Raw genomic sequence first — 13,796 nt, 5'->3', positions numbered from 1 at the left:
TACATCCAAAGTTATGGTAAGTACATAACTAAAAGTTAAACAGCTGTGTAATTTATTTTCTTTTGTGTATTTTTCCACTGTGTATTTTTTCTGGGGTCAAACTGGGGAGCTGGAAAAATGAGTATGCTTTCCTAGACTGGCATACAACATCATGGTATTTATCAGCCAGAGGTCCGTGCTCCCAAGTATGGGATGTGAAGTAGTCTCAGACTTGTACAAAGTTGTGGATATCAGAAGAGGAAATTTTGCTGTTATTCACTGTGGATAGCCTTCTATGAGCACACCCAAATGAAGTATAAATCTGAGATATGTTCATCGTTATAATCACTGCTGCAGTAGCATAAGTTACATGAGTTATATCCTGTATTGGCTATAAAGGCCAGTTTGTTTCCAAATCAGGACACATTCCACACACCTAAACCATTAGTCAGCTTGAGCTGAGCTGACTAAAAGTCAAGTCTGAGCTGCAAGCACTTCAGAGTTTTCCTGACATCAAAAAGAGCACCCCTGTACGAGCTTTCAATAATTGATGGTTGACTAACACTGTTCCATTGCTGGGTAGATAAGTTTCCTTGGGGGAAAAATCTCCTACTGTTTTTGAAGACTGTCTTATGACTTTTACATACATTAAAAAGTGAGTCTCCAATTTACACTTTATTGGTAAAAAAAAATTAAAAGTTGTATGAAACTACTTTTTCTGTGGAGAAAATACTTATCCCAGTCCCAAAAAGCAATATAACAATATGGTGTTTTTTTTTCATTATTACCTGTTTTTCTGACTATTGCTGCTAAGCTTCTCCAGAAGTCAGGCACCATTTTTTGGTTTGACCATGGAACAAAAGACTATTTCCTTAATTGTACCTCCTTTATGCTACAAAAAGATAAAAAGATTGTTACAAAACCTTTGCCACTGCAGCAGGTTGGCAGTTTGCTTCAGCCACAAGGAACCAAAGCTGGTTACTTGGATTTCTTATCCTTTCTTTGAATTCCTCTGGTGTAATCAATACAGCCACCATGGACTGAGGGTTAGACATATACTCTCCAACTGGTGGAGTGCCCTTAGCAGGCACTCTTGGTGGTCCTGGGAGAACAGATAGAGAAAATGCCTCTGCTTAACCAGAATTATGTGCCTGTCCATAGAAAAGTTGTTTCTGGCAATTATGGGTCTGTTTCTTCAGAAAATCCCATCAAAAAGAAACAGAAAACTAAATACACATCTTCTCTTGTTTCAGTTACTTTGGACTGGAGTGATTTGTTAGGTTTAACTCAGAGTCCAGTGCAAGCCATTGAGCCTTCTTTTAAGTCAGCCAATAGTAAGAGAAAGGTAGATTCCCCTTTCCCTGAAGAAATTCAAGAGATTTCTGATTCAGATTCTGATGAGGGTGGGGTTTCTAATAGTCCTTGTGAAGGTTTTCTTTTCCTGAGAATATTTCCAGGATGAATCCTTTTTTTCAGTGGGAAAACAGTGATGTTTCTCAGTCCCTCAGAAAATATTATTTGTTACAACTGGAATTTGCAGAACCTTTAACTATTCCTCAGTTCTGTTTGTCTTGGATAATGTTATTACAGACTACAGTTTTCTTGATAAAAGTCTATCTGCTTTATTTGGGGGGGGGGGGGGGTGGCTGCAATCTAAGTTTGTATACATTAATCCCAGACCTAACCCAGCATCTATTTAGTGAATCCAGCTGCTGTAAAGTATTTTGTTAATATCAGTTCTTGTTCTTCTGATATGAATGGGGAGGTTTTTGAAAAGTTTAAGAAAAGAGTGTATGCTTCTACAACTTTAACTATTAGCAGTGATAAACTTTAGTTTTTAGAATTCTCAGTTTTCAGATTCATAGATTAGTACTAGGCTAACTGCCCTCATGGACCATTTTAAGCCTAACCAATTACCTGCTATGAGAATTAAACCCTGCACCTTGTGCTTCTAAGGTAAACACCTTAACCACTACACCACCCTCCTTCAGTTGCCAGGCTAATATTTTAAAGTCTGAGGAATGTGTTGGCATCAGTTTCTTCTTGTGAAGAGAAATCTTCTTTGTGTAATTTGGTTTCCTATTTCCCAAGTCACTGCTCATTGCTTGAAGTGTGCCTATGACTGTGGATGCCACTTCCAGGGCTGCTGTCACTGGAATTTATTTTGAGGTTTGCCTGACCTCAGACAGGATCTCAAAAATGAAATTTTAAATTCTCTCTCTTTGATAGAGAACTATTTTTGGATGTACTGGTACAGAGTTTCATCAAAAAGTGTGACAAGAGAGAAAAGCTCATTCGAGGATTCTGCCAGCTTTTTCAGCCCTCCTTCTCTAGGTTTTCCAAGGGTTTCTTTACTCCCTCCAGGGGTGGCTCGTGGCATCGGACTGCCGGACTGCAGCCCCCCTCAGCTAAAAAGTAACGTGTTTAACTGTGAGAAAAAATGTAAAAAAAAAAAAAAAAAAAAAAAAAAACACCTTTTTTTTGTTTAAACAAACTTCGAGTCCGCGACTCGGAAGTACGCACATGCGCATTGCGCACTTCAACCGCCTTGGGCTGCAGCGGTTTTAAACAGCTTTTTTTTTTTTTGTTTTCATTGCAGCCCGGAGGAGTAATGAAGGCATCATTGTGATGCCCAGAAGTCTGTGCGGTTCCAAACCGCATAGAATTGGAAGGGGCTCAGACTGCGACGTCCACAGACACGTCATGACGTGCTTGCTGGGCTAAATGCTGCTGATTGGTTGTCGCTCTCTTCCCGGGCTTTATGTGCTGGGAAAAGAGCGAGAAGCAAACAGTTGCAGCCAGTTTCAGTTATGGACTTGTGGATTAGATTATTGGATTTGTTTTTATTTGCTATTGCTTGGCGGCCTAGCAGCTGAAAAAGAAGAAGTAGTACAGCTTCTTTTCTTCTTGGTGGTACGTATGTATGTGTATTAGTACAATTATATTAATTATTTAATGAAATTATTAATTAATTCAATATTAGCCAGCCTTCGTATGTTAAATCGTGCATAATATGAGTGCAATTTAGATGGCTTTATTTTAAAGAATTATATGGTAAACTCCAGAGGGTGTCAGTATGTAGTAGTAATAGATTTCTGGAATGGATTTAGTTACATGGGCTCACAGCTTTGTGGAACAGGTTAAAATGTAGTAGCACTCTACAGTTAAAGTCTGAATTTCCTTTCTGTTTCATTTCCATTGCTAGTTACTGAAAAAATGCACACATCAATTTTTCACTTACTCTAAACTACTTTGGGTTATCATTCAGGTTTTGTACACTTATTTTGCCAGCCTTTTGCAGAAAGCGTTTTTCTGATAATAGCAAAAAGCATCAATAAAATTTGTCTGTCAGTATGTATGAAGTGTAAAATGTATCTAGAGTCTAGACTCGACTTTTTTTTTTTGTTTGCTCTTCCTGCACTTCTGTATTAAGCGAGATCCATCTAATGCCTACTCGTTTAGGAAATCTTAAGTAACAAATTCAAAAACTTGTGCTACTTCTTGAGAAAACAAACTGTAGTCTTTCAGAGTGAAATATTTTTATTTATACTTTCTTTATATGTATAATGTTAGTGAACCTTCTTATTAATAGACAATGTATGCATATGCTTAGAATAAACTGAAAGTCACAAAGGCCATTTTAATTTGCGTAGACAAAACAAATGGGCTGTTATTATGTCCAGCATGTGAGCTGTGTGATAACATTATCAGATGTCACACAGTTTCGCACAAACATTTGGTTATTAGCAGTGTTTCCAATGATTACCATGTCAGTACTGCTGCAAACTATAGTATACAAGCTTTTCCATAAAAATGATGTTGCACTCTGTAGTCCCTGTTTGAAGTGACAATGTATAGAGAGAAGTATAAGCACCTGGTAAGCTTTTTATGGATTTTTTTAAAGTGTGCTACTAAATTTGGCAAGATTATTTGATTTGTAGTTATACTGAAATGGATGCCTTTTAGCATGGTTATGTTTAGGTGTTATTCACTGATCAGGGTCTGGTTTAAGAGTTCAGTATTTCTGCTGTAAGTTGTAACGCTGATGCTGACAGCAGCTAATTTGGCCTTCAAGTCTCTGTTTTAGCATTTCCTAAAAAAGATCCGATATCTACTGACCAGAACTGCTGAAATCTATGTTTTAAATATGAAATGCCTTATTTTAGCTTACCCTAATATGATTGTAAATAATTAATACGTTGATCAATGATGTGTAAAGTATAGAGGAATAACTTGCAGTTTTGTTTGTGTTGTGGATATTATAATTATTATTTGAAGTATAAAACATATTCTTGGCAAATTAATTCATACTTGTGCAAGACCTACTAAACTTTCTAAGTTTGTAAGAGCAACATGTAAAAATTGTCTGTATTTTTGGGCCTTTGTCCTACTTTTATTTATGGCTTTATCCAGATTTCTTGCTCTGAGGCTGGGAGTATATGAAATGTGTCAGGGCCATCGCCGTCAGCCAGAGACGTTTCAAATTGTGACATACTTGTTGTACCCCACTCCCCCATGTAGTGACTTTAGATGTGCCCAGGCAAGGAGCAGTTAGAGTATCCAGGGTAGACACAAGTATAGTCATGGCTTTTAATCTGTCCTTTATTTTGCAGAATGTTCTGGTTTTCTGTCATATTTTTATACTGTTGATTTATGCGTATTCAGAAAATGCATTTTGTTGGTTGGCTGCTTGTTTTTTTATACTTTATTTTGACTGGCATTCTAGTAATGTATTTAAAAAGTAATTTATTTTTTCATGCCTCACAACCTTTGTTTCCATCTACATATTAAGTAAGCTGTCATGTAGCCAAGGTATTGAAATTTTTTTTCTTCTCTGCTTCATTTTGTCTTGATTGGACTCTCATAATGATAGTTTGGCACACAGGGTAGCAGTGTATTTAAAGTACCAGTTTTTGTGGTTTTGAGCATAGTGAAAGAATGCTAGCAAATGTACTTTTTCTGTAAGAATAAATGTTTACACACTTCGCAGTCTTGGTTTCTGCACCTAAAGTAGCAAAATGTATGGTAACTTGTTGAGGGACATATTAGCCTCATGAGTGTGTGTGTGTGTGTGTGTGTGTGTGTGTGTGTGTGTGTATATGTGTGTGTGTGTGTGTGTGTGTGTATATGTGTGTGAGTGTGTGTGTGTGACTGAGCATTTATTTCATGTAAATAAGTAAGCATGTCAAGCACTGATCCTATTGCACCATAGTTCCACCCCGTTTAGTTGACCACACCCCTTCCTGTTGGCCCTGCCCATTCAGCTGTCTCCTGCAACCCCCCTTTGATTTGAAGTCACCAGCCGCCACTGACTTCCTCATTTAACTTTAACATAAAGTAAAATAAAAAGTCCCTGCAGAATGCTGGTAAAATAACATTTAAAAACAATGGCAGGGAGGTTCTAAAAAAATTAGCAACCTCCCAGAACAAAGGATAGTACAATAAGTCAGAATTAATAAATGAATTATGCTTCCTGCCTCACCCAGGCAGCCCCTCAATCCTCCTAGAAAGTGTAAAACAATCTGTTTTCAAAAAGAGAAATGGAGGCTTAGACAGATGGGCTCTGAGTGTGATCCATAAAAACTACAGATGACAGTGGGAAGCCCTCCCTCCATCCTAGGGGATTCCTCTTCATCCACCAGATCAAACTGTTCTCATCTCTCCTGTCCTACAACAATGCTGCCTCAGATGATAATAGATGTTCCTCCTCCTCTGATAGAAGGGTTAGTTTTAAAGATGTTTCTGGTGCCAAAGATGCATGGAGACCATCTCTGGAGCCTTCCTTCTTAAACCAGTTTGTGATACTACCCAAGTTCAAAATGCTGTCACTTCACAACTTGCTATCCTTTCTTCCTCATTTGAGTTAGTCAGTCACCATATAAATATTCATATTATCACACTGATATTCATTCAGATTCTTAAATTTCAGTGTGTCTGAATTATGTTATCAGTTCTCTGAGTTAGCCACTGCTCTGTGTTCACAAATAAGGCAAAGTGTCTAGTTCCTGTGATAACTCACTGCAGACCACAGTGTATCCATATTTTTCCTAAGCTATATGGCTGAAAAGCTGAGCAGGTCCAGGACAGACCCTCATGAATGGAAACTTGTCTTTAAAGATTTGATTCATCTGTAGGGAACACCTGAAGATCTTTTTGTTTCTTTTCTAAATAATCAACTGGCAAAATTCTGTACTAGGGCGCCATGCCAGAATGTCTGGAAGACAGATGCCATTCCTTTTCCTTGAGCAGCAATGCTCTTTTATGCTTTTCCACCCTTTCAACTAATTTCTAGGTTACTTCTGAAGATTCAGAAAGACTCTTCAAAGATCACTGTTGTGACTCTTTCAGGCCCAGGCAAAGTGGTTCTCTCTTCTTTTAGAGGTGACAAGGAGGACTGACCACACACTTCCTCAGAGGCTGGACTTGCACAAGATCAGGGCTGTTTAATACATCCTGACAAAAAGCAACTGTAATTGACTGCCTGGTTGATAGAATTTTAAAACCATTTGTGCACCTTTTTTTCTAATGTACAGTAGGTATTAATGAAGTCAAGAAAACCTGCTACTAGAAATTTATATATTAGCAAACAGAAAGGGATTTCTACTTGGTGCCAACAGAAATATCAGCGCCCATTCAGGGCTAATGTTTCTCTTGTCATTTGTGTGAGTTTCTGTCCTGTGGCTTGTCTTACCTCTCATTTGAAGATCATTTGGCCATTTCAGCATGTCTGCTGATGGGGCCTCCTCTTTCACTGCAGTCTCATGTGAAAATGTTTTTGAAATGGATTCTTTATAAGAAGCCTCCTTCAAAATGGGTGGATCCTCCTTGGGATCTTAAGTTTGTGGTAGAAAAACGAACACTTCCTCCATTTGAACCAGCTCATCAGGCTGACTTTAGGTTCTTTATATGGACAGTCTTACTTATTGATCTGACCTCTGTAAGAAGAGTATCTGACTTACAAGCTCTTACGGTGCGTCAGCCTGGTTCCTTTGAGCACTGCTTCATTTATGCCTAATGTGGTATCAAAGTTTACATTCAGACAAAACATCCATCTCTTTGTCTTTTTCCCAGAACCTGAAAATGAGGGAGAAAGGATATGTCATACCCTGGTTATCCAGAAACAACTGAAGTGGTATCCTGACAGAGCAAAATCTCTCAGAACTTCTGATCAATTTTTCATTTCTTTTGAAGGTAAGAAAATATGACAACCTGCATCAAAATGAACTAATTCCAAATGGTTGTTCAGGCTATTACATTTTGTTACTCTTACCACAAGAAATCTATTTCAGGCAGGGTCAAGGCTCACTCTACCAGGGCCTTGGCTTCATCTATGGCATTTTGGAAAAGGTTGGATTCTAAACATATTCTAGAAGTAGTAACTTGGTTCTATGTGCATATTTTTACAAAGGTGTATAAACTAGATTCCTTCTTCAGGTCCAGGTCTAGGGCAAGCTGTGCTAGGGCTATTCTTCAAGGGCTTTTGGGCTCTCATCCTTCTTACTCCCCATTCCTTCTAAGCTCTGATAGTATACAGATATAGCTTAGGCTTCTGCAGCAGTGATCATAATGATGAATATAGTACAGTTGAATAAGTAAACTTATATGAACATCTGCCTCCTGGTCTGGTAACTGCTGCAGTAGCCACAACCACTCACCTCCATCCCCTTATTTTTTCTTGTATAATTTTTTGCCAAGGTGTGGACATGTGTTTTTTTTTTTTCTAGCAATGCCCTCTCAGGACTTTATTTCAAAGCTATCAACCAATCATGGACAAATCTCAACAGAATCAGGCACAAATCCATAAATAATCAGGGACTCTTGTAAAATATTATACAATTAACTAGAGAAATTGACAGATTAAGCGAATGTGAATTATATCCATTTTCTGAAGTAAAATAAGTCTATAACCCTACTTATTATTATTTATTGTAATTTACCACTTTTCTTCACAAGTCACCAGTTTTATGAGGGACTAATAGGGACTGAGATAAAATTTGAGTCAAAATCAGGGACAGTTGAGAGATATGCTTTAGCTTCCTGTCTCAGATGGAATGAAAACTCTGAAGGGCGTTGTGCCCAAACCTGACTTTTTAGTCAGCTGAGCTTGAGCTGACTGACAGTTTTTGTGTATGGAAGGTGCCCTAAAGCTTTGGAAGCTGGTCAGCTGTTACAGCCTATGCAGGATATAATCCATATAGCTTAGGCTACTGCAACAGTGAGTATTCTAACATCTACTGTTATGTTAAGTTTACTTACACAGTTGTAATTTGTTGTGGTGTAATATAATTCTGAGCATATCCTCACTGATTCCCAGTCATGTATCGTCATCCAATATTCCAAGGACAGCACTGCATTATGATTTGTATTGCCTGTCATATGCATAACATACACACTTTGACAACTAGTGACCATTGGAGCAGTATCACTTCATTTGTTAGTGACCAACTCTCTGAAGACCATTTCTTCATGGGAACTTAATTGCAAAGTTGCTGTGTCCATTTCCTTGGCACTATATTTGATTATGTATAAGGGAGGGTAAGGAGTTTTCCCCTCTTCATGGGGTCTGTGGTCCTAAAGCCCCTTCCCTCACAAATATATATATATGTATATATATATATATAGAGAGAGAGAGAGAGAGAGAGAGAGAGAGAGATGATTGCCTTGTGAATCAAGAAATAGGATATCATTTTGAACATTGTGCTTGGTGCAAATGGTTATTACAGAGCTCATCTGTGTCAAAGAAATTGTAATCCCTGAAAAGTCTCCCAAGAAGTGGTGTGGTAGCATAGAATGATTAATGTATAGAACAGCACTATAAGGAAAAAACACAGGCTCAACCAATCCAATATACTGGTCTGACATTCAGTATCATGCAGGGTGAGGCTGGACAGAAAAATAAAGACTCAAGATGTGGGCAGTGCAAATACGTTTCATTTTTATTTTTTCACAAGAATAAGGATTAAAAATCAACTCACATGGTAAAATGTAGTACAGTTATAAAATTCCTACTTCCAACCCCCTACATATTTTACAAATATATTTTGCTTGTATGTTTAAAAATGATTACTTTGTCCATTCAAGCATCTATAGGAAATATAAACATTTGCCACAATATATTTTATAACTTTAAAACAGTGAAGCATCTGAAAACTGTACACAGCAAAAACTCTATAGACTTTACACAAAAAAAACATTTATATTATAGATTTCTTATTGCACAGTGGTTCACAATTTAAATGACACAACGTGTAGTTACATTTTCACAATAATACAAAAATAAATAAAATATCAGACTGGAAACTATCTGCTGTAGCACTTACATATTTAGCTGTGCACCTGGCCTAACTCGTATTTAGCTTTACAGTTCCACTGTAAAGCAATGACTAAGTAGGCCGAATTTGAATAACAGTGCAGGTATTTTAATGTTATATCCAGTATTGCAACACTGTGTACTGCTATGTTTTAGTTTTATATCCCTCGCTCTTTGTAATAGTGAAGGTGTTGGTAAAACCGCAGATGAAAAATATAATACTATAATCATACTATTCCTACTGCAAATTATAATTTGCTCTTAGTAGTGCTTTTCAGTGCTAAAGTAACATGTTACATGCTCAGTATGAGACCACACTTTGTGTTCTGCCTCACAAAAATGATGTTATCCCAGATAGGTGTTTTTTTTTCCTCCTCAGGCTTTTGTACGAGCAGTTTGCAATCATCAAATATGTTAAGAGATAATATGCTTTAATTAATAAAATGTTTTCATTTTCCACATATCCTGGACCAAAACATCAATGTTTGTGAAATTCTGCAAGTGACTATCTACTGTATTCCAACTATGAGTTATTAAAGCACACCATAACTGATTGGCAGAATTTCTTATATAAGCACACAACCAGCAGCTTAGTACAGTCACAATATTCATGCTTCTTATAGCATTTAATGAGCAAATACATCTAGGATTACTTGGCACAAGTTGAATTCTCACCATTGTGAACATGGAACACTTCAGTGTACAAAGGAGAATTTTACATGGGATTAATAAGAGCAATCATTTTGTAATACTTTCTTTGCAAGGTTCATGATGATGTCTTTTTAACAGTTAATCACTAGAATTATTACCCATTTCAAATAGCACTGTTGTAAAGGTTAAACCAGGCAGTTGATAAATGCTTTTTGCAGTCTCAGGGTTGCCAGTGTTAACGAACATTTCTTCTTTTAATGCTGCTAATTTTTCTTTAATAAAAATTCACATACTCAAAAGGCTAAGTCTGGGTGGCATTCTGATGTTTTTCATAGTAACCTCTAATATATGCAATAAAATTCCTTTTCCATCCTGAGATACACTTGAATTTCCTCTTGCATACAACTGCTTCATAAATGTAAATATCAACCATTTTAGTTAACAGTTTGCTGAAACATTTCTACCTATTCTATGCATTACAGAAACACTGTGTTTTTCTTGGAGGAAGACATATGTAGGTCATTATATATTTCTATTTAAAAATATATTATTGTATGCTTAATTAATTTGATATCAGAAGTAGAAGAGTTCTTGTTGAGAAGTAGTTATCTAAGAATGTAACTAACTCATCTGAAATATTGCTGCATAGAATTGGCAGTTGGGCAGAATTTTTAAATTTTAAAAATTGTATTTATTTATTTATTTTTTTGTGAAAGTTACACCTGGTTGAGGAAAAACTGAATGGTGAAAATGCTTTAGTTCAAAAATGTGGAATTAGGTTCTTGAACAGGTTTATGGTAGAGTATTTCAAGGCTCTCTATAACTACCATACAGTTGTTAAGGAACATGTAATACCCAAAGGAAACACTGCTTTTTCTTACACCCCCCATTAGTCTTCAGTTCCAAACAGATGTGCATTGCTTGCTGTTTTCATTGTTTAATTAGTTTTTTTAAATCCTGATGCTATCACACTACAACATCTGACTTCATAATGTTTATTCCTTATCCACTACCCAGTCCCAGCTACAGTACCCATTGTGCTGTGAGCTCAGTTAAGGATAAGAGACTAGACCTTTGAATGTATCATTATTTTACATGCTATAATAGTTTCAGTTTTGTGCATGAGTCCAATAGGACTAACAACAACTTTACCATAACTGGACAACCTGTATAGTACTTCAGCTAAATAAAACACTCTCTGCAGCACCAACATGACAAATACCACTACAGTTTATAGTAAAATACCAAACCAGTTCTGTGTTGTACACTTATGTTCATCATCTTAAGCATACCATCTGCTTCTTAATCCAGTACAAGATATTCCATAGTTGCTCTTGATTATGATCATATTAGGACAGCACTGTGCGACTGCGGTTAGCCTTTCTACCTCACAGCACAGGGCTCCCCAATTAATTTTCTGGCTTGGTGCCTTCTGGACAGGGACTGCATGTTAGTGACGTGTGAGGAGACTACAGCATGCATAGAAATCCCCTGCAGTTACAAGACAAATACATGTAGAAAGTGAACAGGTGATCCCACAAATTCCATGAAATGTCCTGTCCAGAGATAGCTTCTCTGCTTTTGTGCCAGAATAGGCCTCCAAGGAGTCTAAACTAGACAATGTATCAGAAAATGAAAATTAGTATTCTCTTATCAACTATGTCATATGATTGTTTTTGGATAGACTTTGACATTTATTTGGCATTTTCCATTTTAAAACTGAGTCTTAGTTGTATTTTTGCTACCATGAGATTTATTTCAGGTCTATATTGGATCCACGAATGTTCACAATGTCAAATCGAACATTGTCGACACGTGAACAGCGAAACTGCAGAACATTGAAGTGGTAAACGGAAATCTCTGTAAGGGGAGATTTCCATTTACCACAATGTAGTGTGGTCTCAGAGTTGGTATATTTACGTAGCGGGGGGTGTGGGGGTGCAGCGGGGCTTGCCCCCTGTTTACAGCAAGTAGTTTTGTTTCTTGACATTTTTTAATGTTTATATTAGGTATTTGATGTTACTGGACTTCGACGATATGGTGTCGATCATATCATATTTGAAGTTCAGTAACTTCGAGTATCCAGTATAGACCCACTATTTTCTGCTATCAGCAACAGAGTGTAGATCAGCACTGAGATTCCATTTATTTTAACTACAAAATATATAGAAAACCTCAAACACAACAGCATAGGTAAACACTGAAACTAAAGAGTTCATGAAATACGCTACAAGTGCACGGGGAGCAATGTTATTGTTGTACTTGAGTACAACAGTGTGCCATGGTATACGTGTAGTGATGGTTTCTGAAGAGTCCAACTATAAGCACGATAAAGCAATATAAATAAAGTAATTATATTGCAGCATTTCTGTTCGGTAGTTTGTAAATCTGCTGTCTGTTTTGATCATTTTCGTTTTATGCCTTTATTAGAGCCATTAATAATGTGGTTAAATTTACATATGATTACTGCCATTTGTTACTTTGTTATTCTCTGATGATAATGGTGGCACACTATTAATAATGATCTTATTTGTTAACGAAGTAGGCCCACTGGACACATAATCTATTTTCAGGGATAACCTTGAGCAATGTATGGTTATGTGACTTGCTCAAGGTCCCACACCAGGCAAACTAGGACTGTGGGAATCAAACACTGTACCACAGGAACCTTTGCACCAGCTGCCACTTTAAATATCCTCTCATACCTAGCTCTGCAGCATAAATCTCTTACAAATAAACATCACATTTTCACCATTTAATAGTGCATTTAAATATTGAGAGCAGCAATAGAGTTTATAACAGTGTGCAGGTGTTTGCATTCACTTGTGTATAACCACAATGACTCAGTGCTGTAATCTGACATTGTAGTGTCATCTTAAGTTTGTTATTTTGGTATTTGTGGTGATTGCATTTTATTGACACTGGAGAGTCATGCTTACTGTACACTTGCTCTTCTGTTGACTGTTCAAAAAGTAACAAAATCAATACTTGTACTACACCATTTGGTATACTGGTATAGTTTATTGAAAAAATTGATTATCAAGATTACTGAGAACTAGATTAAATAGATACACAACACGTATTACAGGCTAACCTCTTGTAATTTCTGTCACAGGATGGTGTCCTTCATTTTAGGGACACATATCCTCTACAACAATGTGCCTTTTATACTACACATGCATGCGATTGTGTACTTGTGTAACAAAATACTTTTTTTACACTTCCTGGATAGAGGTTTAGGAGCAACCCATTTTTCCCCTATCAGAACTTGGCCATCATGTTCTGCTTTTGTTTTGGCACAGAATAAGCTCAAATATTGTTTTGTTTATCAAGCTACTGTTCTCAGCCATGGAGATATGTCTGCAGTTAGCTGAACAAAGTAATTATTTATGTAATGTACACTGTGCAGTGATGAACTGCCAAAGCATCCTGCCTATACCAATGAACTGTCCAGATTCACAGACTGTCCTGTTGTTTTAGCAACTTTCTATATTTATAGGAACAATAGTTAAACTCTGTCCTTATTTTAGGCTTTGCCCAGATTTATTGTGTTAAGAGGTTGATATGTATGATTCTGCCTGCTACAAATAGTCTTGCCCAATATCGTATGAATGACATGAAAGTCATACCCTAACTAGAAGTCTGCTGGCTCCACAGATGACGCTGAATCAACTAGCAAACCATATACTAGTGGAGCTGGTCATTTAAGGTGAGAATGAGTAGTTAACCAAGGCTCATCCATCCTGGGAGGGCTGACACAATACATTAAGTTGCAGTACTACCCACTTATGGAGGCTGCATGATGAGATGGTGCAGAATATGCCCATTCCTGAAGGTGCATGCAATGAGATGGTGC

Source organism: Protopterus annectens, chromosome 13.part0 (assembly GCF_019279795.1).
Source record: "Protopterus annectens isolate FY-2018-M chromosome 13.part0, PAN1.0, whole genome shotgun sequence".
NCBI lineage: Eukaryota > Metazoa > Chordata > Ceratodontiformes > Protopteridae > Protopterus > Protopterus annectens.
Note: the sequence above shows the minus strand (reverse complement) of the source record.